Source organism: Ursus americanus, chromosome 26, assembly GCF_024610735.1.
Source record: "Ursus americanus isolate L20-20 chromosome 26, mUrsAme1.1.p, whole genome shotgun sequence".
NCBI lineage: Eukaryota > Metazoa > Chordata > Mammalia > Carnivora > Ursidae > Ursus > Ursus americanus.
The window spans coordinates 4,875,191-4,902,982 of NC_142152.1; the positions used below are offsets into that span (position 1 = coordinate 4,875,191).

General features: G+C 37.9%; 1 pseudogene; it reads left to right on the plus strand.

Moving 5' to 3' along the window:
* The first annotated feature begins 5,165 nt into the window (after window positions 1-5,165).
* Window positions 5,166-5,284, plus strand: LOC123800754 (5S ribosomal RNA; annotated as a pseudogene).
* Window positions 5,285-27,792: the final 22,508 nt, after the last annotated feature.

Here is a 27,792-nt window from a genome sequence, read left to right on the forward strand (position 1 = left end):
AATAAATAAATAAAAATCTTTAAAAAAAAAAAAAAAAGAGGTCTAATATAAAAAGTAAGCTGGTACAAAATTAGAATTTGTTTTTGTCTCTGTTAAAAGGACAAAGTTTTCACAGACTTTTGGTTTGCTTTTGATGAGATTGTGAACTTTTTTTACCTTTTAAGTATTAAATTTCATAATAATCTGTGATACTATTTAGGTAAGTGCTTTAAAACCTTTTTTAAATATTTTTGACAAACTTCCCAAGATCAAATTGTAAATGAAACCTTTTTGACCTGGAATATTTCAAGGGATTTGTTAAACTAATGAGGCTCATTTGATATGTAAATTACATGGGAAACATTGTCAAATAAGTAATAACTAAGCTCTCTTTATACTGTAAGATGATGACATGTGTGGATGAAGTCCATTCTGCTTCTGCAAAAAAAAGGCCTTTCATTGCCAGACTTTTGACATCCTGATGTCCTTGTAACATGACAATGGTCTACTCCTGCATTTGGAAATTAAGGTGGGGAAACAAAAGGGCTGTCATACGGGACTTCTTATATCTAAATCCTAGTCAATGCTATTTCACTATCCTGAAATAACTCTTCTTTTCTCTGTCAAAAAGTCATGTTATTTTGATTTTATATATCCTTCAAGTTCTGAATATATACCAATATCTGCTTTTAAAAAATACATTCACTTGGGCAGCTGGCTGGCTCACTCAGGAGAGCATGGAACTCTTGATCTCAGCGTCTTGAGTTTGAATCCCATATCGGTCATGGAGACTACTTAAAAGGAATACATTTAAAATATATATATAACAACAAAATAATACATTCACTTATTATACTAGGAATTCAATTGTATTAGCCCAAGCAATGTTTGTCTAGAAATGCTACTTCTACACTAGTTTTGTGGACTTTACTTAAGAGTAAGCAAAGCCCTTTCTTTATGTACACTTGACTTTGCTAAAAAACAGAAACCTACCTTCCTTTCTTTCTTTTTCTTCCTTCCTTCCTTCCTCCCTCCCTCCCTCCCTCCCTCCTTCCCTCCCTTCCTTTCTTTCACAGAGAAGGAAGACAAACTTTAACCAGTACACCCAAGTGATCATAAATTTCAAATTACCATGTGACTTCATTATGCCAATTTACTATGCATAATTTAGCCTTCCACAAACAAATGCGTGAATAAAGTCGTCTTTGATCTTCCATTTTGTATCAAATATATTCTCTCTGAAACGTGCTGTCAAGATAAAAAAAGTTTAATGCTAATTTCCTTAAAAAATACTAAATACAGGGGTGCCTGCGTGGCACAGCGGTTAAGCGTCTGCCTTCGGCTCAGGCGGTGATCCCGGCGTTATGGGATCGAGCCCCACATCAGGCTCCTCCACTATGAGCCTGCTTCTTCCTCTCCCACTCCCCCTGCTTGTGTTCCCTCTCTCGCTGGCTATCTCTATCTCTGTTGAATAAATAAATAAAATCTTAAAAAAAAAAAAACTAAATATATTTTCATATGTGGCTACTTTGAAAAAAGTATTCTTAATAAAAACACTTAAAACACCTGAGGGGTGAGGTGGAAAAAGAATAGTCGGGGCTATGGGAAACCCAAGATGGCTGCTGGGTTCTTCCTCTTCCCTGAGGAACTCCATTTTTCTGGTTTTGCATTCCTTCACCCACCACAGAACATTTAAGATGACTCAAATTATGAATAGACATTGGTGGGGAGACTTCTATAAAATTGCAAAAATAGTCTACCACCAATGTCTGACCTTCAGGTCCATAATCCTAGAAAAACTATTTTTGTCCCTAGAGACCTCAAACCTCCTCCATCTGGACACTTTAACACCTACAGCTGGACTTTATTCAATTGCCACTTAGTAGGGGTTACCAGTATGCTCCTGTTTTTGTATGTGTGTTTTCCGGATAGGCTGAAACCTTCCCCTGCTGCAAGGCTGACGATGACCTTATGTGGCTAGATGAGATAAGGCTGAAGTCATGAATCATTTAGTAAAGCCAATTAGATCTTCAAATGTATTTGGTTGAATTTTGTTTTTCAATAGGGCTTTCTATATTTATTCCACTTCGTGTTTGTTTTTTATACATCTCAGCAACTTTACAGGGTAAACCTGACCTCCAAGCATTAAGCTCTACTTACTGGCTGCTCAAATATTTTTTTGACCTATGTTAGCAAACACATTCATTCAATAAATATCTACTAGATGTGTCCTAAATAAAGTGAAGGGTTACCAAAAAGAAGAAGGAGAAGGAGAAGGAGAAGGAGAAGAAGAAGAAGAAGAAGAAGAAGAAGAGCAACAACAACAACAACAACAACAACAACAACAACAACAACAGATATAAACTCTGCCCTAAAGGAAAAAGCAAATTGCCTTAAAGAGAGGTTTCCATAACTATGGAATTTACCATATGAACTATTCTTAATATAAGATGCCCTCCCTATATTAGACGGTCTAGTTTAGAGTTTTCCAAAGTATTCTGAAAATTTCATGACCAAATAAGTTTTAGAAAGACTGACTCTCACTCATAGAGTCCTAAATAATTCTAATATAAGATAGAAAGTGCCAAGGACCATAAAAAAAACAAAAAACATCACCTTTATAGAGTTGACTCCTTCGTTTGTCTCAACAACCACCAACCAATCCACTACTAAATTGTATGGTTTCTGCTTGTAAGATCTGTCTCCAAGCAGCTCGGGAAAAGATTCCGTGCAAGAATAACCAGAGGATTCACTCCATGCAGTGTATGTTCTCTGACCTCAGGTAATTAAATTACAACTCAAGAACAGAAAGACAGCTATAAAATCTCCCAATGTCCAGAAACTAAGTGACATACTTCTAAATAACCAGTGAGTTAAACAAAAAATTATGAGTGAAATCAGAAAATATTTTATCAGAAGAACAATGAAAACATGATATATCAAAACTTGTAGAATGCAGCTAACACAGTGCTAAGCAGAAAATTTATAGCTCTAAACACATTTATGAGAAGAGAAGGAAGGTTGAAAATCTGTGATATAACTTCTAAATCAAGAAAAAGAATAGCAAATTAAACCCAAACAAGTAGAAAAAAGAAAATAATAAAATAAGAGCAAAACAGTGAAGGAGAAAGCATATATGTAATGAGACAATTAACAAAGACAAAAGTTAGGTCTTCGAAAAGATTAATCAAATTAATAAACTGTTAGCAAGACTGATCAAGTAAAGAAAAAACACAAATTACCAATACAACAAATGAAAATGGAAACATCACTATTAAATCTACAAACACTTGGGTGCCTGGCTGGCTCAGTTAGAAGAGCATGTGACTCTCAATCTTGGGGTCATGAGTTCAAGCCCCACATTGGGTGTAGAGATTACTTAAAATAAATAAATAAACTTAAAAAAATTCTATAAACACTAAAAAGATAGTAAGAAGCTATTATAAACGATGTCAATAGTCAAATAATAATTTTATCTGAAAAAATCAGGTGAAATGGACAAATTCCCTGAAAAATACAACTTAGAAAAAGTCAACACAAAAAGAAATAAAAAAATCTGAATAGCCCTATATCTAGTAAAGAAATTGAATCCGTAATTAAAACTCTTTCAACAAAGAAACTAAGAGTCAAGAGCTTTGCTAGTGAATTGCCCAAATATGCCCAGAGCGCCACACAGTCGTGTCACATCCTCTCCCCTCCTTCCACTTTAATGCTCAGATTCTTACCATCGTGCTCTGCTTTGAGACCACAAGGACCAATGCCATCATTTCCGATGTCCGTGTTTATGTTCGTCACCACCTGAAGCCTAAGATCGTTTCCAATCACCGTCATCTCCACACAGCTCTGCACATCCCTTAGTTGAATTCCATTTCCCACCCTTCTCTAATTTCCAAAAACCTTCAAACGTGCTTTCTGGAACCCAGTGCACCATCAACCCAACCACCCATAAACACCTCTTCTCTGAATATCCCTTTTCACCTTGTTGCTCTAATTGAAACTGGCTCTTTCCTGAGAATACCTTGCTCCCGTTAGCCCCCTCAAATGGTGGCTGTTTTCATTTCCCACAGCCCTTGTACCTGCGTCTGGAGTCCAGATGGAACTAACTACAATGGAGCTTAGATAGTTTAAATCTATACTGGGGTGTAGACAGTGGAGCACTGCCTGCTCCTCAGTGCCACTTCTGTAACATTATCCTTACTTTCTTCCTAAAAAAAAAAAATCTTGTCTTGAAAATTACACCCTCAGATTTCACTACCCTCTCTTCCTCATTGTTGTAGCCATCACAGACCCCTGGATCTTCCCTCACATGATTTGAAGAATATTAGTACCTGGCCACTGTCAATTTCTCCTATACTATTCTTGACATATTACTTGGCAATTTCAATATCTATGTTAATAAATCTTCCGATTGCTAGCTTTTCAATCTCTTAGCTTATACTTCCCAATCTTGTTTTCCACTCTAGCTCAGTCACATACTCTCAGGACATACCCTAGACTATGTTTTTATCCATAACTGCACTGTTTCACTTCCCCGCTTACCTAGCTTAGTGCTATGGGCCATTATTTTTATCACCCCCATCATACACCCTCAACCACCTTGTCTCTCTTTCCCTTCTAGTGTATTAGTTAGAAACAATAGGATATGTATAGAGGGATATATAAAAAGATTTATTATAGGAATTGGCTCGTGCAGTTGTAGAGGTTAACGAGTCCCACCGTCTACCATTTGCAAGTTGAAGAACTAGGAAAACTGGTGGTGTCATTCAATTCAAATCCAAAAGCCTGAGAATCAGGGTGCTGATGGCATAAATTATCTGAGTCCCAAAGCCCAAGAACCAGGAGCATTGATGTCTGAGGGCAGAAAAATATGGATCTCTCAGCTCAAGCAGAAAGAGAGTGAATTCAACCTTTACCTGCCTTTTTGTTCTATTCAGACCTTCAACAGATTGGCTGAGGCCTACTTATATTGGGGTTCACCAATTTGTATGCTAGCCTTTTCTGGAAACACCCCATAGATACACCCAGAAGTGTTCTACCAACTCTCTGTGTATCCTTAGACCAATCAAGCTGACGCATAAAATTAACCATCACATTTAGTAAATCCAACTCTCCACCCACTGAACACCTAGTTGAATGTGCGTGGTGAAGAGTCATAAATATGTTGACTAGTCTCAGTATAAATTCTTGTCTATGGCTATACCACCCTGAATACGCCTGATCCCATCTGTTCTCAGGTGGTAAGCAGGGTCAGGTCTGGTTTGTACTTGGATGGGAGATTGCTTGGGAATGCTAAGTGCTGTAGGCTGTTTAAAAAAAAAAGGAAGAAGAAGAAGAAATTCCTAATACCTAACCTCAAGTAGGCCTGTAGTGCTTCCGGAGAACCCTCCTGCATTTCCTACTCGAGTGGTCACACTTTCTCTTTAACTTCCTTCCCTCTCTACCAAATCAGTTCATGAACTTGCTACCCATTTCAGTGTGAAACTTTTTATTAAGATTTTATTTATTTATTTGACAGAGAGAGAGAGCACAAGCACAGGGAGTGACAAGCAGAAGGAAAGGGAGAAGCAGGCTCCCTGCTGAGCAAGGGGCCCAATGTGGGACTTGATCCCAGGACCCTGGGATCATGACCTGAACCAAAAGCAGATTCTTAACTGACTGGGCCACTCAGGCACCCCTCAGTGAGAAACTTTACTGTGAGAACTTCCATATGATTTCCTCACCACATCTCTCCGGACTCTGACTTCCCTTCTATTACTGCAGAGGGATTATACATGGTCCTTGATAGACAACCCTTAGCTCCCAGCTAAGGCTAACTTTTGCACCAGGTCAAATCCCCTTTCACCCACCTAAGGACATCAAATAAGGAAATGTCCCCTCTTGCTTTTACCTCATCAAATGTTTCCTCATTACTAGATCAGTCTCATAAATATGCTATAATATTTCACATTATAAAAAGAAAAATGTGACCCCACTTCCCCCTCTAGTTACACTTCATACTATGTTCTCTGTTTCATAAAAACTTCTTGAAAAAATTATCTATACTCACTGTCTCTACCTCCTCTCCTGTCATTCAGTCTTGAAACCACCCCAGCCAGGATTTTGTCAAGGTCATCAGTGACTGTAAGTCTCAGAACACATTTTATTCAACCTCACAACAGCATTTGATCCATTGATTTTGTCTTCCTCTATAGCTGTTTTCTCCTCTTAGTTTCTAGGACACCACTCTCTCGGTTCTCTTTCTAACTTACTGATGACTGTGCAACAGTTTCCTTTGCTGTAAATTTCCTTTCTTTGACCTCCATATGTTAGAGTCCCCAGATTCAGCTTTGGACCTCTTCCCTTCTCAATTTACCCTCATCTCTTAATGATCTCATAAAGTCCATAACCATGTGTTATGTGCACATTGACAATCCCACATTTTTTTTTCTCAATCCTGGCTTTTACTTCAAATTCCCAGCTTGCAGAGGGGGTAGGTGTCCAACTCCCAAACCCATTCTTCCCATTGTCTTCCCCATTTCAGTAAATGGAAAATCTGTTCATTCAGTTAATCTAGTTAAAAAACTTGGAATAATTGAGGCACCTGGGTGGTTCAGTTGGTTGAGTGTCCGACTCTTGGTTTTGGCTCAGGTCATGATCTCATGGGTTGTGAGATCAAGCCTCACGAAGAGCTCCCCACTCAGTGGGGAGTCTGCTTGAAGATTCTCTCCCTCTGCTCCTCCCCTCACTTGTGAGCACATGCTCTCTCTCTCTCTCTTTCTTGCTCTCAAATAAACATAAATCTTAGAGAAAAAAAAAAAACTTGGAATAATCCTCGACCCTTCTCTTGCTTTCATACCCCAGATACAATCTATTATCAAGCATTTCTGAAATTCCACCAGTTATCGCTGTTTCCACCATGTCCATCTCTCCCAAATAGCTATCTCCCTGAAGTTTTAAATAGCCTCTTAGATGATCTCCCTGCTTCCTCTTTTACCCTCTTCTATGGATCCTCAAGGTAGCAGCTAAAATGACCTTGTTAGAGCGTAAGTCAGATTGTGATATTCCGCTGCTCAAAACCCTCCAAAGGCATCCCATCATCCTCATAGTAAAAGCCTTATAATGACCGCAAAGCCCTACATGATATATCTCTAGTATCTCCCTCATCTTGCTTCCTATAGCTATCCCCCCAACCTTCAGAACTAAGTTTCCCTTCATATTCCTCAACATGCTCCCACCTCACAAGCTTTGTACTTCCTGATCTCTTCAGCTAAAATTCTCTGCCCTAAATCTCCACATGGCTTACTCCCTCATTTCCTTCAGGTCTCTGTTCAAAGATCACATTATCAACAGTCTTTCCTGACCACCCTATATAAAATATCGACCTCACCCCCATCCCAAGGATAATCTGTTCTCCTTATGATCCTTTTCCTCAGATCACTTATTATCACCTAATATTTAATACACATATTTTTAAATTGTTTAACATCTTTCTTCCCTCTGTAGAATATAAGCTCCATAGGGAAACAGCCTTAGCTGTTTTGTTCACTGAAGTATCTCAAGTTCCTAGTTCTTAGTTGTAAGTGCTCACTAAAGAGTTGTTATATGAATAAATCAATTTCTTTTTTGCATTATCTTTGTACACCTTAGTTGTGACTCGATATTCCATTACAGATGTATTTTTATTATAACTTAATCTTTGTTCTGAATAAATTATACTCTTTATAGCTTTCAATGACATTTTTATTCCTTTATTATGCTTTCAAGCTCTGAACAGTCTTTGAGCATTATCGTATGTACCTTTCTCATAGTAACAACTTCAGTTTTTTCCAGCTTTATTGAGATATTCATGGTAACTATTTCTTAAACCTATCACTTTGTAGTTAATACTAATCTTGTTGAAATCTTCATCTGGTTTTGGACTTTCTGAAACTGTACTGGTACTCTCAATCTTTATGCCAGTTCTCTTTTCCCCTTTGATGTTGTAATACTTTCAATATGGATCTGTGTTTTTCTTACAATTCCCTCACTGTTTTCTGCAACTTTGCATGTGTTTTGATGCTGGTGGTAGTAAAACACAAAGGTGAAGTTGTATTTTTAAGAAATTGTAAGATAACATAGATATTAAGGCTTCAGAGATGAAAATACCTAGGTTTTAGCCCCCTTCCACTATTTCCCAGTTATGACCTTTTATCTTTTGTAAACAAGATACATCTATAAATCTGTTTCTTCCTTTACAAAATGAAATAGATAATAATTCAAATAAAACAGGATGATGTAGGTAAAACATTTAATACAATGATAAATTTAAAGTATTCATCATAAACTTAACAAAATGGAAGGTCATTAGTAAGCAGAACACATTTAAGACATTACCTTATTTGAAGCATATCATTAAACCAAAGGAATATTTATAAGCAACACATGCACAGGATCATTGTAGGTCCTAGAGGATACCTTCAACTCATAGGGAATGAGTTGAAACCAAAAGTATAACAAGGGTAAGAGGTGGAACATGGCCAGCAATAAATATTAGTTGTCATTGTTTCTATTGAAATAAAGATTTTGTGTAATGTACTGGAACACTTCCCATTTTCCTTTAAGGGAATATGTTAAAACATTAAGTTATTCAACATTTAGAAATTGTACAATCTATAACTTTGAAATCTGAAATTATTTGTGTGTGATGTGTAGAAAAGAAGGCAGACCAGATACAGACTACAAAATCTGATGGAAAATCTCATGTCTACTTAGATAATTATATTGTCCACTTAGTTTTTAACAACTTAGTCGATGATATCAAAAGATAAGTCTTCTGAACAATTACAATGGAAATAGTTTCCCTGGACAAATGTCACTTAAAAAATGCAGTAGTAGAAGAAAGGTAGGTTTTTCAAAACAATCAGCTTCCAGTAGATATGGAAAGTAACAAATGGAACCAAATCATAAAACAGATCTTCTTATAACAAACACTAATAACTTCCAAAATGATATATACAAAATATCTCCATGAAAAGTGGTCCACATGTAGGAAGAAAGAATATTTTAAGAAAATGTTTAAGTTAAAGGAGTGTGTAAAGCTCAAACATATTAAGCATCGAAAGCCTTGTAGACAACAGAGTTCAACAGAGGAATGAGAGGAAAGCAGAGACATAGGTAGAGAAAGTTTGTCTTGTGAGATGGTCAAGAGAAGTGTGTGATAACCTCCCACTTTCTATTGCCTGACGGGCTTGTTCATCTGCAGCAAGTATGACAAAGTTGTTTCACAAGTCCCATCCCTTGTCCTGCAACCCTCCACTCAGAGGTTAACTCAGAAGATTGTAAGTTCCCACAGAAAATGGAGGCTATACTTACACTACCTCCAGTTGATGGAGCCTGAAACTAACGCTGGTTGGAACACAAACAACATATTTAACCATCTGGAGGATGTAGACTTTGAGGGATTGCTAACAACTGGAAATATAAAGAAGCAGAGCGAGACTGGGAGCTCTGGCTTACTTATCATTTTTTTAAATTTTTCTTTTTAGTCCTTCGAACAGTATCTAAAAATGTTTTGCTTCTTGCAATGGCAGAGTAGGCCATTTTTAAACTAACCCTCCTACTAAAAACAGCTAGGAAAGTTAGATGAAAGGATTTTTTTTTTTTTTTTTGAGAGAGAGAGAGAGAGAGCAGGGGTGGTGGAGAAGCAGAGAGAATCTTAAGCAGGCTCCACGCCCAGTGTGGAGCCCAACACAGGGATTGATCTCACGACCCTGAGATTGTGACCTGAGTTGAAATCAGGAGTTGGATGCTCAACTGACTGAGTCCCTGAAATGTTGTCATTTTTTTTTAATCCATTGAAAGGCATTGGAGATTTCTCTAGAGAGGGGATTATAAAATCAAAATCTAAGAGAGGGGAAATCCTAGAGAGTAGTGTAGCATTTAGGGATGCTTTTCCAAATTTTCAGTTTCCAAAAACAGCATCTGAGGGTATGAGTAGCTGAATAAAGACTTCGTGGGGACTCACTCAGACCCCCAGAAATGACATAAAGATTATTTTAAGATAAAAACATTTGAGATTCAACAAATGCAGAAAGAAGTTTTCTGGGAGCTTCATTTATTTGACTAAAAGCAGAAACTTCTGAGACTGCTATAAATTCCCTTTTCAGGGTAGGTCTGAATTCCCAGGAGTGAGACCAAGAGTAAACCTACCATAAATCTTTCCAGGGGAGTTTCAGTGTCATGAAGAAGACAGAAAGACCACTGGCACCTGTATAAACAAACATCACAAAGTTTCTTATCTCTCATTTGCTCTCCTAAAACCCACTTGTCTTTCCTAAGGAAATCTATTTCTTCTTTCTACAGCCTTTTCTCCCCACTTCCCGCCTCCTACTATGTTAAGTATATAAACCCCAAATTCTTTTTTTTTCCTTTTCTGGGGGGACTTTATTTTATTTATTTATTTATTTTTATTATTTATTTATTATGATATGTTAGTCACCATACAGTACATCCCTAGTTTCTGATGTAGTGTTCCATGATTCATTGTTTGCACATAACACCCAGTGCACCATGCAATACGTGCCCTCCTTACTACCCTTCACCGGCCTAGCCCATTCCCCCACTCCCTCTCCTCTGAAGCCCTCAGTTTGTTTCCTGGAGTCCATAGTCTCTCTTGGTTCATTTTAAACCCCAAATTCTAAACAACCCCTTGGGTTACTCATCACTAAGTATGTGTAATCACACATGTATAGATATCAAGTAGAGAGTTGAATATGTAAGTCTAGAATTTGAAAGAAAGATCAAAGCTGGAGATACAATTTTTGGAATTATATAGACGGAATTTAAAACTATGAGACAGGTGGAGATCACAAAGGGAGTGAGTGCAGCTAAAGAATAGAAGATGAAGAATTAGCAGTGAGTCAATCCAAGACAGAAAAGCAGGGAGGAAGGGAGGAAAGGAAAGGAAAGGAAAGGAAAGGAAAGGAAAGGAAAGGAAAGGAAAGGAAAGGAAAAAGAAAAGAAAAGGAGGAGGAAGGAAGGAAGGAAAAAAGGAAGGGAGGGGGGAGGAAGGGAGGAAAGAAAGGGAAGGAAAAGAAGAAAAAAAGAAAAGAAAAGAAAAAAGAAAAGAAAAGAAGGAGGAAGGAAAGGAAAGGAAAGGAAAGGAAAGGAAAGGAAAGGAAAGGAAAGGAAAGAATTAAGAAAAGCAATAAAAGAGAAAGACAAGGAGCAACCAGTGAGTGAGCAGTGTTCTGGTAGCCAAATAAAGAAATGTATCAAGAAGAAGTAAATAATCAATCAAAAGGTCAAAAAGATTAGTACTGACAACTAACCATTGTATTTAGTAACATGGAGGCCACTAATGGCATATAAAAACAGTTTCTGTGGGGGGCAAAGAGAGAAGGATGGCTCAGACTGAGGTCAAGGGAGAAAATGGATGAAGATAATTGGGGAAAAGTAAGAATAAACAATTCTTTCAAAGATACTGTGGCAAAGAGAAGCAAAGAAATGGGGCTGTAGCTAGTAGGATGAATGGGATCAAGAAATGAATTTATCTTCTTTTTCATGTCTGGTCTTGAATATTTAATTGATGGTGAATTTGTGATTTCATTTTTAAAAAAAAAGCAGATCTATAGTGGACCCAGATAAGGGAAGTATCAGAAACAAACTTTATAATAATTATGATTAATATATTCAGGGAATCATAACACAAGACAGAATTTTAACAGTTAAATACAACTATTTTTAAAAAAAAACAGGAAATTCTACAACTGAAAAAAATACAGTAAATCAAATTAAGAACTCTGTGATATGTTAATTTTAGATCAAATGCAGGGGTTCCATCTCTGTTAACAGACAAGTAAATTTCTATCATACCAACCATTTCAGAAATAATGACTCTAAATGCTAGACAAATTATAAAAACAACTATCTGTAGGCACCAAAAGAGAGTGACCAAAAGCAGGCACATTCTGAAGGAGAGTCAGCACTTTGAAGAAGGGACTTGTACCAAGTGAGTTTTTCATTTTCACCATTTCTAGCTAAAGAAGAGGCGCCAATCAGATCCTTCTGCAATGGCTAAAACTCCAACGGAAGACCTGCCATCTTGCTGTGTAAGAGCCAAAGGGCAGAATTTAGAGCAGCCACAGCAACCATGAAGTGAGGAGAGAATCCCAGGCAAGAGACAGCAAGAGGGGAGACACGCATTCTACTTTAACTCCTGTTTTTCCTCTATTATCAGCATGTATTCCTAAATTTAGAAATTCCAAAAGTGAATGTGTGCCTGCCTCAGTGGGCTACAGAGAACCTGTAGACTGTACTGTGTTTCATGCCGGACTGCCACGAAGAGCCCCTGATCAGGAGTGGGACGTAGTGCCACAGGGGACGGAAGTAGGCACCCTGTCTCTGAAACCATTGCAGGGCAAGAGAGAGGACCACCAGAGAACCAGCACCGGAGCAAGGATCCCACAGGAGGTCCCCAGCGTCCCTTCCCCAACTGCTACAGTACTGTCTCTGACCCCTTCCTCATCCTCTCTTTTACTCCAAATTTGAAGACTTGCCTTTTTGGCATCAACAATCACCAATGACTTGGAACACAAGAAGAGCCAATTTCAGCGCAGAACGAATGACACTGGTATCCACTAAAATGAAGCTTGCATAGTTTAATAGTACCAGTTAAGGGTTGGGAAATGTATTGTCTTTTCTTTTCCCATAAACATAGTAATACTCCTACCATATATGGTGGGAATGAAAATTTTCTATGCCAAACCATGGACTGACTCACATAATAATTTATAATAATAAGTAATGTTGATTGTGCTGGGCACAAGTCTAAATGTTTCAAAACTATTTAATTATTTCATGTTCATAGCAACCCTATGATGTAGGTATTATTTTCCACTTTACATACAACAGAGCTGAGGCATAGAGAGGTTAAGTGATTTATACAAAGTCAAACTACAAATTTTTAGCAAGTAGGTAGTCTGAATTCCCAGCTAAGCTTCAAAATCCATGCTCTTAATCATCGCACATGTAACTTTTCATGGGATTACAAGACCCTTCACTAAAAAATGTAAAATGGAAAAGTGAAATTTCGTACTAGTGGACAGTACAAGATTATAGATTTTTTTAAATTTTTTACAATTTTTCCCATTGATCAACACCTGCATTTTGTACAATCCTATGCCTGGTTAGAAAGGTAGAAAGCAAGAAAAAAGCTGAGGGACACAAAAGAAAGTGCTAGAGTTGAAAAGGCAGTCTGAGTTGTATGAGTCTAGTTTTTATCCAAATTAATAAAGAGCTATGGAATGTTAGTATGAAGAGACATTTTGAACTGGCCGAACCTGAACATATTAAAAAACAATGTTTCCACTGGAAAATACATTAGGATTGGCAAATACAGCTTAATTTTTTATAATTAAACTAATTGGTAACCCAGGCATAACTGGAGAATGTAAATCAGTATTAAAACATGAGTTTTGCCTCATTTGTTTGTGTAAATGTGTAGAGTAGATCTTATATTCTCGTGAATAATTTATGATACATCATTTTGTACATTTGGCACACTCTTTGGCCCAAAGAACCTCAAGGAAAGAAGTATTTACAGATTATCACAGAACCTACAGAGACCTGAAAACTGTTAACGAACAGACTTTGATTGGTCAGGTAGTAATAGTTGGATTTGATGTTCACAAGACTTTACTAGTGAAGTGATTCTTACTAAATCTGCAGAAAAATGTAGCATACAATTAAGAGAACCAGAACATACAGACAATATCCGTCAAGGTACGTTGTGCCTTTTGTGTGGAAACAGGGTAGTTTCGTTGGGATAAGCAACCATGTTGGAGATGGAAGACATGTTGCCGGTGCCTTTTCTAAAACACAGTTCTGCTTATGTCATTCTTCTGAGTAAAGGCCTTGCTGATCTCCACTTCTTGCGTAATCAAGCCCAGTTCCTGGGATCCAAGGCCATTGCCCAGCGGACACAGCCCACACTGCCCCACTCACTAGCAGTGAGACCTGAAACCTCTCCCTTAACTCTCCCAAGCTTCAGCTACCTTAGCCCTGAAATGGGTTCTCACTAGTGCCTGTCTCGCTTGGAGCTTGTGAGAGTTAAGGGTCTTCTCAGGAGGACAGGAACCAGCTAGTGTTTTGAACAAGAGGAAATGTAATGAGGCGCTTGGGGTAAACAGGTGAGGGAAGGGCTGAGGTCAAACAGCAGGCGGTAAGGCCACCCAGAGGTTTGCGACAATGGAAAGCCGCTACCACTCCTAGAAGTGGAGGAATGTATTCTGGAGCTTCACATCCAGCCCCATTCTGGAGTACCTGACCATCACACAGAACTGGGGAGCAGGCCACGGGCAGGAGCTGGGGCCAGAGCGGACACACAGAGGCTGTCTGTCAATGATCAGAGACAGTGAGACAGAGAGAAATATCCTGACTTCCCTCTCCCTCCTTTCTGCTCCCTCACCGGTGTCTTCTTTTGAACAATCTCGCCACCAGTTGGCAATGGAACCTGGGAACTGTAATCTCCTGTGATAGGAAGCAGAGCCGGGGGGAAGGGAGGGAATGGATTAAGAACAAAAACCAAATGACCCTGAGTGTGGTTGGAAGAACAAAATGCAGTCACCCTCAAAGCCTTTGGCCCCAGGGCTAAGCATAGTAAATACTCAATAAACTGTAACTGTTAGGAATATTTTTTTGCCTATTTTTTGTTTTTTAATAATAATATTCAATGTGATATTGAGATATAGGCCCATTTTTTCCAGTTTTTATTGAAGTATAATTAACACACAATGTTCTATTTCAAGCATGCAACATATTGATTTGATTAAATTCTATTACTCAATGGTCGCCATAAGTGTGGTCACCATACACTGTTATTACAGCATTACTGAGTCTATTCCCTATGCCATACTTTTCATCTCTGTGACATGTATTTTATAAATGGAAGCTTGTAACTCTTAATCATCTTTATCTACTTGCCCATCCCTGCCACCTACTCCCCTCTGGCAACCACCAGTTTGTTCTCCATAGTTAAGAATGTTTTTGTTTGTTTGTTTGTTCATTTTGTTTTTTAGATTCCACATGTAAGTAAAATCATATGGTATTTGTCTTTCTCTGTCTGACTTATTTCACTCTGTATAATACCCTCCAGGTCCATCTATGTTGTCACATGGTAAGAGCTCATTCTTTTTTATGGCTGAGTAATATTCCATTATAGCTACCCATCTATCTGTCTGTCTATCTATCTATCTATCTATCTATCTATCTATCTATCTAATATCTAGATGTTTATCCATTCATCTGTGGATAGACACTTAAGTTGCTTCCATATCTTGGCTATTGTAAGTAATGTGATAAACATAGGGGTGTGTATATCATTTTGAATTAGTGTTTTCATTTTCTTGGGGTAAATAACCAGAAGGGGAATTACAGGGTTGTATAGTACATTTACTTTTAATGTTTTGAGAAACTTCTATGCTGTTTTCCACAGTGGCTGCACCAATCTACATTCCTACCAACAGTGTAAGAGAGTTCCCTTTTTCCACAGCCTCACCAACACTCGTTATTTCTTGTCTTTTTGATACTAGCCATTCTGAATGGCATGAAGTGATATCTTGTTGTGGTTTTGACTTGTATTTCCCCGATGATTAGTGATGCTGAGCATCTTTTCATGTGTCTGTTAGCCATCTGTGTGTTTTCTTGGGGAAAAAAAGTGTCTATTTAAGTGTTCTGCCCATTTTTTAATCGGACTGTTTCTTTCTTCAGTGTTGAGTTGTATAAGTTCTTTATATATTTTGGATATAAACCCCTTATCAGATGTATCATTTGCAAATACCTTCTCCCATTCACCCCTTATCAGGTGATAACCCCTTATCAGATATATCATTTGCAAATACCTTCTCCCATTCACAAAAAAAAAATTTTGTTTTGTTGATGGTTTGTTTCCTTTGCTGTACAAAAACTTTTTACTTTTATGTGGCCTCATCTGTTTATTTTTTGCCTTTGTTTCCCTTGTCTGAGGAGACATAGCCATAAATGTGTCAGGTCTCACATTTAGGTCTTTAATCCATTTTGAGTTTATTTTTGTGTATGGTGTAAAAAAAGTAGTCCAGGTTCATTCTTTTGCATGTAGTTATCCAGTTTTCCCAGCACCATTTATTGAAAAGACTGTCTTTTCTCCATTGTTTATTATTACCTCCTTTGTCATAGATTAATTGACCATATAGGCATGAGTTTATTTCTGGGCTCTCTATTCTGCTCCATTGATCTATGTGTCTATTTTTGTGCCAGTACCATACTGTTTTGACTACTATAGCTTTGTAGTACATCTTGAAATCTGGAATTGCGATACCTTCAGCTTTGTTTTTCTTTCTCAAGATTGCTTTGGCTATTCAGGGTCTTTTTTGGTTCCATACAAATTTTAGTACTGTTTGTTCTAGTCCTGTTAAAAATGCTGTTGTGTTTTGATAGGGATTGCAATGAATCCGTGGGTTGCTTTGGGCAGTATGGACATTTGAATGATATTAATTCTTCTTAATTTCTCTTTCTGCTATTTCATTTTAGTGTACAGAAATGCAACAGAATTCTATATATTACTTTTGTATCCTACAACTTCGCTGAATTCATTTTATCAGTTCTAAAGTTTTTTGGTAGAGTACTAGGGTTTTCTATATATAGAATCATGTCACCTACAAAGAGTGAAAGTTTTACTTCTTCCTTACCAATTTGGATGTCTTTTATTTCCTTTTCTTGTCTAATGCTGTGACTAGGACAGTACTGTGACAATGCTGTGTTGAATATAAGTGGCAAGACTGGACATCCTTGTCTTGATCTTAGAGGAAAACTCAGTTTTTCACCATTGAGTATGATGTTAGCTGTGGGTTTTTCATCTATGGACTTTATTATGTGGAGGTATGTTCTCTCTAAACCCACTTTGTCAAGAGGGTTTATCATAAACATACGTTGTATTTTGTCAAGTGCTTATTCTGCATCTATTGAGATGATCATATGGGTTTTGTCCTTCCTCTTGTTAATGTGATTTATCACACTGATTGATTAGTAAATATTGAATGACCCTTGTATCCCTGGAGTAAACCCCACTTAATCATGGTGAATGATGTTTTTGATAGTGTTAAATTCAGTTTGCTAATATTCCACTGAGATTTTTTGTATGTATGTTCATCAGAAATATTGGCCTGTAGGTTTTTTTGTTTGGTTTGGTTTGGTTCTGTTTTGTTTTATTTTGATTTGTTCTGGAAAGGTCTTGCTCTGGGTTTGGCTTCAGGGTAATGCTGACCTTATAGAATGCATTCAACAGTTTTCCTTCCACTTTCCCATTTTTTTTATCAGATGATTTGGTTTTTTGGTGTTAAGGTGTGGAAGTTCTTTACATATTTTTGATATTAACCCCTTATCAGAAACATCATTTACACATATCCTCTCCAATTCAGTAGGTTGCCTTTTTGGTTCGTGTATGTTTGTTGGGAGGTTTTTTTAAATTATTAATTCAATTTCATTACTAGTAATTCATGTGTCCAAATTTTCTATTTCTTCTTGATTCTGCTTCTGGAGAGTGTATGTTTCTAGGAATTTATCCACTTTTTCTAGGTTGTCTGATTGGTTGGCATGTAATTTTTTCACAATATTCTCATAATTCTTTGTATTTCCGTGGCATTTGTTGTTATTTCTCCTCCTTTATCTCTGATTTTATTTATTTGAGTCCTCTCTCTTTTCTTCTTCATGAGTCTGGCTAAAGGTTTATGAATATTGTTTATCTTTTCAGGCAACCAGCTCTTGATTTCTTTGATTTTTAAAAAATTTTTAGGTTTTATTTATTTTTGCTCTAATATTTTTATGTCCTTCCTTCTACTAGCTTTGGGCTAGTTCTTTTTCTAGCTCCTTTAGGTATAAGGTTAGGTTATTTATTTGAAAATTTTTCTTGTTTCTGGAGGTAGGCCTATATCATTATAAACTTCCCTCTAGAACTGCTTTTAGGGGGACGCCTGGGTGGCTCCGTCAGTTAAGCGTCTGCCTTCGGCTCAGGTCATGATCCCAGGGGATCCCAAGGGATCCCACATGGGGTCCCTTGCTCAGCAGGGAGCCTGCCTCTCCCTCTGCCTGCTGTTCCCCCTGCTTGTGCTGTCTCTCTGACAAATAAATAAATATAATCTTTTTTAAAAATCATCATTATGGTGCTTACTGTGGTGCCAGGCATGGAGTCATATCTTGATCTATGTTTCCTCGTTGAATGGTTGGGAAATACTTGGCTGGCTCAGAGCTGTTGAGCATGGTTAATTAATTATATGCCAAGAGACTCAGGCAACCCCCTCCCAAAATGAGTTTCCTAACAACCTGAGTGTCCCTAGCCATCCCCCCACGGTATGCCTCCCCCAGGGAACACAAATCAATGTATCAGCCTCTGCTACTATTATCCCACCCAGTTCAGAGCTGCCTAACAGACCCAGAATCAAATTGGTCTCCCTGGGGCCCTCCCAATTATCCAGGGTTCTGTATTAAAGCAATCTCTGCTGAAAACTATAGCTTCAGGGTGTTAAGTCTGGCGATACAGACCACAGTTATGAAAAGGCCTTAGATATCCCGTAGTGCTTGCCCACGTGGCTATAATGTGCCCCAGCCATGCAGCACTGTAACGTTTTAAGTAAGAAACACTCCAGCAGGATTTAAAAATAATTTACTAACATGTTACTTAATTGATAGCCTTGAACTAAAATGACTAAATATATGCACGGCTTAGAAATTACTGTGGCAAATACTTTTTCTCAATTGATTTATATTAACCTTAATTATGGATCATTCCAAGCAATTTGGATTTGTGGTTTTATTTTCTTCCTGGATGCATATTAATTTTTTATCTCAACTGTTTTGATGCCTTTCATTGAGATAAGTTCTTTTTTACTGTTGCCCGTCATTCTTTTATTCTGAAAGACTGTGCTCCGGAGAGCAAATATAAATAAAAGTAGATTAATGGCTTATTCATTGTAGTAGTTACCATTTCAAGATACCAATTTCTATATTCATTGTGGTAACAGCAGCTATAACAATTCCAAAATCCATACTGGCTTGACATTTTAGAATTTCTTACTCAGGTCAGTTCTAAGCAGTAATGTGAGAGAGAAGGCGAGGTTCTGCTCCACACATTCCTTCAGGGTCCAGAGCTGTTGCAGGTGTTACCATCTTTACCACAAGGTCAGCTAGGGCATAGACATCCAGGAAAAGAGAGAGGAGATTTCAGAGGTTTTTTGGGTCAGGCACAGAAGTGGAGTATATCACATATGCCTTCATTCCACTGGCAAGAATTTGGTCCCTGGCCACACCTATAAATATAATAAAATAAAAGCAGTCTTCAGAATTCTATATACTGATTACAACCATGTATATTCAAAGGTTCATGGGAAAATAACAGATTGTAGAAAAAGCACTAATAATTTAAAAACAGTTATAATAATAATGATCATTTAATAGGTGCCTGAGATGGGCAAATTGTTAACAGCTTTATACATATTATCTGTAAATCACCAGTGGATGGGGCAGATATGACTCAATTCTGGCCAATGAGATATGGGGAAAGTGAGCCAGGGTACTTTCTTCTACATACCAAGTAGAGACTTTTGAGGAGAGGGTCCTATTGCCTTTCTGCTCTGGATATTATTATATGAGGCATTATTTTTACTTCAGGGGGCCACGATGACCAGCTTAATAATGAAAAAAACAATATACTCACATTTGTAAAGAAAAAGTAAATAAATAAATAAAAATAGAGCTTGGACCCCTGATGACATCGCTAAACTGCTCATTGGTTCTCCAGTAGCTTATCTTCAGACTTCTTTTTAAGTGATATAATTTCATGCCTTTATCTCTTAAGCCACATTTGGTCGGGTGTTTTGTATTTCCGCTGAAGATAATCCCAAACCATACTTTATGTTTCCTTCACAAGCCTCATAGTGAGCTCCTAAGAAGCAGAACTTGGGTACAAACCCATGCTGCTGTGGCTCTGAAATCCAAGAACTTTCTACCACAATACAGTGAAATCAAGGCACTCCCTACTGCCCTCACTACCTCACACATATGCTCTAGTAAAGGAAAAAGAGAATTTGTGCTTTTGCTGCAAATTATTTTCTACATACACACCCACATACTCGGGCTTTCAGCAGCCCTAGCCAACAAAAGCCATTTACCTCTTACTCCTTGTGACTCTCAGGTGCCTATCAACTTCCTTCATTAATATGGCAAAGGACTTTTCTGCTGCAGGTGTTTATAAAATGTCTGTAAATATTATTCCTTCTTGGCATGTCTCTAGATACAGCGATCTCGTAGGTCAATGCTTGAGAGAGGAGTGGTATTTCCAAAAACAGGTCTTTTTCTGGATTTGTTTCTGACTGCAAATCACTTGGTTTTGTCAGGTTCAATGAATTTTACTTGAACCTTCACTTCATTCAATGTATTAAATCACTGTATACATGTTTGTGTTTGAAACTACACTTTCTCCAGTGCAGCCCTTTAGTTCCATTTGATATTCTCCAACTGTTTGCTTTAAAAAGGAAACAATCTGGGACACCTGGGTGGCTCAGTCAGTTAAGTGGCCAACTCTTGATGTCAGCTCAGGTCATGATCTCAGGGTCCTGGGATGGAGCCCTGTGAGGGACTCTACACTCAGTGGGGAGTCTGCCTGAGATTCTCTCTCTCCCTCTGCCTCTCTCTCTTTCTCTCTCTCTAAAATAAATAAATAAATCTTTAAAAAAAAAGGAAACAATCTGATAGAAATCTAAAATGGTGGCAGCTCTTTCTGCTCTTGGGTCCTGTCCTTGTGCTTTAATAAAAACACATTTTTGCACGGAAGGAAGGAAGGAAGGAAGGAAGGAAGGAAGGAAGGAAGGAAAGAAGGAAAGAAAGAAAGAGAGAGAGAGGAAGGAAGGAAAGGGAAGGGAAGGGAAGGGAAGAAAAAGAAATCTAAAATAGTAACAAGTACATAATTGAAAAACTGTCCATACTGCCAAAATCACCTTCGGGCAGACTCCTACCCACATTGTGTCTATGTAACACATTTTTCACTTCTTATCTTCTTTATGACTACATAAAACAAACTTCCTCCCTCTGTTACAGGACTCTTTTGTTCCCATTTAGTTTCTACTCCCACTTAACTAGAACATGAGAGGTGAGAGGCATAGAGGCCAGAACATCATGTAGAGAAGATATTATTTCACTCATGTGGGAAAAAAGGACACTTTGTTGTTTAAGTCCAATGTCTTAACCTCAGGGAGATGCTTTGGAGGGCCCCATCTAAGATTAGAAATTGTGTTGGGTATTTTGGGTGTATGGGATCTAACACCATGTGATGTGCTTCTATGTATCTTCTGCCACCACCTATTGTAGCAGAGAAGCCACGGTAAAGGTGAATTCCCCACATATAAAAGCATGTCCTACTCTTGAAAAGAGCAATCAACCTCCCGCAACCCAACAGTCTACAAAAGGGGAACGGCACATGGGAACTTTCTGTCTCTTCCCTCTGAATCCAGGGAATTAACATGTACCCTCAGTCCAAAGCCCAATATTGTAAAATAGAAAGACGATTTAAGTGTGTACCATGTACTCTCAATGAAACCCAATCATACAGAATGAGAGAGAAAAACAATTCTTACAAGATGAAATGAAAAACCTCGGAAAGAATCAACAGAAAAGAATTCAAACTAAAAATTTGGAAATTCAGGTTTTAGTTCCTGCTCCATTAGTAGCAAGCGATACATCCTTATAACTATTCTGACTAGTCTGTTTTCTCATATGTCAAATGCTGGTCGTGATAATAACAGGCTCCTACTGTGCTTGATGGTTGTAAGGTGCTTTTACATACTTTGATGTAACAACCCTGTGAAGTTGGTTAGACAAATATTATTATCCCCATTTTAGAGATGAGGAAATCAGAGTTTAAATGACCTGGCTGGATTTTATACAACTACTAAATTGTAAGGTGATATTCAAATGTAGGTCTTCTAAGTCTAAAACCAATGGTCTTTCTCCTAAGCCCTATTAGCAGGAAGACCCCTAATGTGATTCAAAACCTATGATGCTGTAAGCAAATTTCCCAGAAAGTGAGATTAAATTATTTGTGTGTATATACAGAGATTAAGGCTTGGTTTTCATTGTCTTGTTTTTACCTATTTTATTCTTAGGACAAAGGCCATAGAAGTAAAATGAGAATAAGCTGATGTTCAGAAATAGGAGACGGGGCTAAGTAATTACATAGAGAGAAGAGAGAGAGATAGTAATGACACATGTTCAAATATGACAGGGAGTTCTTGAGTGTTTCTCAAATAAGAATTTTTTTTAAGATCTTATTTATCGACAGATTAGATTTTAAGCTGACAGAGTTTAAACTAAAGACTGTAGTTAGAGATACAGAAGGACACTATATTATTCTTAAAGGATGTATCCAACAAGTGGATATGACAATTATAAATATCTATGCCCCCAACAGGGGAGCGGCTAGATACACAAGCCAACTCTTAACCAGAATAAAGAGACATATAGATAATAATACGTTATTAGTAGAGGACCTCAACACTCCACTATCAGCAATAGACAGATCACCTAAGCAGAAAATCAACAAAGAAACAAGAGCTTTGAATGACGTACTAGACTAGATGGACCTCATAGATATATACAGAACACTACACCCCAGAACAACAGAATACTCATTCTTTTCGAATGCACATAGAACTTTCTCCAGAATAGACCATATACTGGGTCACAAAACAGGTCTCAACTGATACCAAAAGAATGAAATTATTCCCTGCATATTCTCAGACCACAATACTTTGAAATTGGAACTCAATCACAAGGCAAAAATTTGGAAGAAACTCAAACACTTGGAAACTAAGAACCATTCTGCTCAAGAATGATTGGGTAAACCAGGAAATTAAAAATCAATTTAAACAATTTATGGAGACCAACGAGAATGAAAACACAAAGGTCCAAAACCTACGGACACTGCAAAGGTGGTCCTAAGGGGAAAATACATAGCCATCCAAGCCTCACTCAAAAGAATAGAAAAATCTAAAATGCAGTTTTTATATTCTCACCTCAAGAAGCTGGAGCTGGAACAGAAGAACAGGCCTAACCCATGCACGAGAAAGCAGTTGATCAACATTAGAGCAGAGATCAATAAATTAGAAACCAGGAGCACAGTAGAGCAGATCAACAGAACTAGAAGCTGGTTCTTTGAAAGAATAAATAAGATCAATAAGCCACTGGCCAGACTTATTCAAAAGAATAGAGAAAGGACCCAAATTAATAAAATTATGAATGAAAGGGGAGAGGTCATAACCAACACCAATGAAATACGAAGGATCATTAGAAACTTTTATCAACAGCTTTATGCCAATAAATTAAACAACCTGGAAGAAATGGATGCCTTCCTGGAAACCTATAAACTACCAAGACTGAACCAGGAAGAAATTGATTATTTAAACAGCCCAATTAATTATGAAGGGATTGAAGCAGTGATCAAAAACCTCCCCAAAAACAAGAGTCCAGGGCCTGACAGATTCCCCGGGGAATTCTACCAAACATTCAAAGAAGAAATAATACCTATTCTCCTGAAGCTGTTTCGAAAAATAGAAACAGAGGAAAATTACCAAACTCATTCTATGAGGCCAGTATTACCTTGATCCCCAAAGACCCCATCAAAAAGGAGAATTACAGACTGATATCCCTGATGAATATGGATGCAAAATTCTCAACAAGATCCTAGCTAACAGGATCCAACAGTACATTAAAAGGATTATCCATCACGACCAAGTGGGATTCATCCCTGGGATGCAAGGGTGGTTCAACATTCGCAAATCGATCAGTGTGATAGATCATATCAACAAGAAAAGAGTCGAGAACGATATGATCCTCTCAATTGATGCAGAAAAAGCATTTGACAAAATACAGCATCCTTTCCTGATTAAAACACTTCAGAGTGTAGGGATAAAAGGTACATTCCTCAATCTCATAAAATCCATCTATGAGAAGCCTACAGCAAATATCATTCTCAATGGGGAAAAGCTGGAAGCCTTTCCCTTAAGATCAGGAACACGATAAGGATGCCCACTCTCACCTTTATTATTCAACACAGTACTAGAAGTCCTTGCAACAGCAATCAGACAACAAAAAGGGATAAAAGGTATTCAAATCAAAAGGTATTCTTCTTTAAGAACTCAAACTGTCTCTCTTCACAGATGACATGATACTCTATATGGAAAACCCAAAAGACTCCACCCCCAAACTACTAGAAGTTATAGAGCAATTCAGTAACGTGGCGGGATACAAAATCAATGCTCAGAAATCAGTTGCATTTCTATACACGAACAATGAGACTGAAGAAAGAGAAATTAGGGAAACCATTCCATTTACAATAGCACCAAAAATCATACGCTATCTTGGAATTAACTTAACCAGAGACATAAAGGATCTATATTCTAGAAACTACAAATCACTCTTGAAAGACATTGAAGAAGACACAAAAAGATGGAAAAATATTCCATGCTCATGGAACAGAAGAATAAACATAGTTAAAATGTCTATGCTACCCAGAGCAAGCTACACTTTCAATGTCATCCCGATCAAAATACCAATGACATTTTTCAAAGAACTGGAACAAACAGCCCTTAAATTTGTGTGGAACCAGAAAAGGCCCCGAATCACCAAGGAATTGTTGAAAAGGAAAAACAAAGCTGGGGGCATCACAATCCCGGATTTCAAGCTATACTACAAAGCTGTGATCACAAAGACAGCATGGTACTGGCACAAAAACAGACACATAGACCAATGGAACAGAATAGAGAGCCCAGAAATGGACCCTCAGCTCTTTGGGCAACTAATCTTTGACAAAGCAGGAAAAAACATCCGGTGGAAAAAAGACGGTCTCTTCAATAAATGGTGCTGGGAAATTGGACAGCTACATGCAAAAGAATGAAACTTGACCACTCTCTCACACCATACACAAAGATAAACTCCAAGTGGATGAAAGACTTCAATGTGAGACAGGAATCCATCAAAATCCTAGAGGAGAACATAGGCTGCAACCTCTTTGACATCAGCCACAGCAACTTTTTTCATGACACATCTCCAAAAGCAAGAGAAACAAAAGAAAAAATGAACTTGTGGGACTTCATCAAGATAAAAAGCTTCTGCACAGCCAACGGAACCATCAAAAAAACTAAGAGGCAGCCCACGGAATGAGAGAAGATATTTGCAAATGACACTACAGATAAAGGACTGGTATCCAAGATCTACAAAGAACTTCTCAAACTCAATACACAAGAAACAAATAAACAAATCAAAAAATGGGCAGAAGATATGAACAGACACTTTTCCAATGAAGACATACAAATGGCTAACAGACACATGAAAAAATGTTCAACATCATTAGCCATCAGGAAAATTCAAATCAAAACCACATTGAGATACCACCTTACGCCAGTTAGAATGGCAAAAATTGACAAGGCAGGAAACAACAAATGTTGGAGAGGATGTGGAGAAAGGGGATCCCTCCTACATTGTTGGTGGGAATGCAAGTTGGTACAGCCACTTTGGAAAACAGTGTGGAGGTCCCTTAAAAAGTTAAAAATAGAGCTACCCTATGATCCAGCCATTGCACTACTGGGTATTTACCCCAAAGATACAGACATAGTGAAGAGAAGGGCCATGTGCACCCCAATGTTCATAGCAATATTGTCCACAATAGCTAAATCGTGGAAGGAGCCAAGATGCCCTTCAACAGATGACTGAATTAAGAAGTTGTGGTCCATATATACAATGGAATATTACTCAGCCATCGAAAAGAACGATTCCACAACATTTGCAGCAACATGGACGGGACTGGAGGAGATTATGCTAAGCAAAATAAGTCAAGCAGAGAAAGACAATTATCATATAGTTTCACTCATTTATGGAACATACGAAATAGGAAGATTGGTAGGAGAAGAAAGGGAAGAAGGAAGGGGGGGTAAAAAGAAGAGGGAACGAACCATGAGAGACTATGGACTCCGGGAAACAAACTGACGGCTTTAGAGGGGAGAGGTGTGGGGGATCAGGATAGGCCAGTGATGGGTAGTAAGGAGGGCACGTATTGCCTGGTGCACTGGGTGTTATATGCAAGTAATGAATCATGGAACTTTACATCAAAAACTTGGGATGTACTGTATGGTGACTAACATAACATAATAAAAAATTTTTATTAAAAAAAAAGATTTTATTTATCTATTTGACAGAGACAGAGAGACCACGAGAGAGGGAACACAAGCAGGGGGAGTGGGAGAGGGAGAAACAGGCTCCCCACTGAGCAGGGAGCCCGTTGTGGGGCTCGATCCCAGGACCCTGGGCTCACGCCCTGGGCCTAAGGCAGACGCTTAATGACTGAGCCACCCAGGCGCCCCCAAATAAGAATTTTTACAAGCCAGGGAATTATTTTATTCCAGTAAATTAGTATCCTTTTTTTTCCCTTGTTAAAGATGTCTTAAGTACTTTGATTAAAGGATTGTTTTGCTTAATTTCCCCCCACTAATCCATCACAGGCATTTTTATCATCTCAAAAGAAAATCCTGCTGTGAATTGGACTGTATGGCATAAGCAGTTACTATTACAAATGTCTTCCCCCTTCAGTCATCATCCTCTTGGGATCTACCAAAGTATTACAATGAAATAAGTTAGCATGCTTTATTAGTCCCCTGATCTAAAGTGTTGCCTATTCTGAAAGAAAGAACCAGAATGTAAGATTTGTGAGAGTTACAGAATGGGCGGTTGGGTGGGGGGTGAATTTCTTATTTCCTTCGTGAAAATACTTAATCTTTTCGTGTACAGATTTAAAATTTCTAAAATGAATTTGAGGCAGCTTGGAGTAAAAAAAAAATACCCACATAATTAGGATATTATAATTGAAATGAAAACAGCTTTATTTTTCTCTCCATCTTCATTTTCAAGGGAAAGTTAAAGTGGTGGTGTCTTACTTCCAAAAAGCAAATAATAGTAGAAACATATATTGCATTAAATACATATTTTAAACTGTATTAAATACAAGTTTGATTAAATTTAATACATTAAATATAAATTTAAGATGTATTATTACTTGTTTTACTAATAGTCTAATGGTATAACTGATTAAGGTGAGCAATAGAAAGCAAATAAGGGTTTTGTTTCTCTGATACCATCATTGTTGTCAACAAATTTATGGAAAAGTACCTAATAGCAGAAGTCAACATTCATAAGGATTACAATTTCTTTAAAAGCTGAATAGACCTGGTCCTTATCATCATGAAACTTAAAATGAAACCAATAGGTCAAATGAGATGTGGGCATTTCTTCCATGGTCATCAGGAAAGGCTTTGTGGATGAGCTTTGTTTTCAAAAGTTTTTAGATAAGGGAAAGAAATGGCTAAGGAGTTGTAGAATAAACAGTGTTTATTAAATGGCATTGCTTTGGAGAGATTCAAGGGTGGTAGTGATTGAGCTAGTCCAGCAGTCAGTCTGGCGTTGGTTGGCTGCCAGTGGAATAACTATCTTCTCATCTCTGGTAGGGAGTGAAGATGGGGAATAAGTGCGGAAAGTCTGCCTACCAAAAAGCTTCTGGAGGCATAGCCGGAACTACTTTTCTGAAGAGACGTGGCTCTGCCCATATACATAAAGTTCATGAAGGGTGAAAAAAAGGACAGAGCAACCATAGAATTTCAATCAAAATAAACAGCTAGGGGCGCCTGGGTGGCTCAGTCGTTAAGCGTCTGCCTTTGGCTCAGGGCGTGATCCCGGCATTCTGGGATCGAGCCCCACATCAGGCTCCTCTGCTAGGAGCCTGCTTCT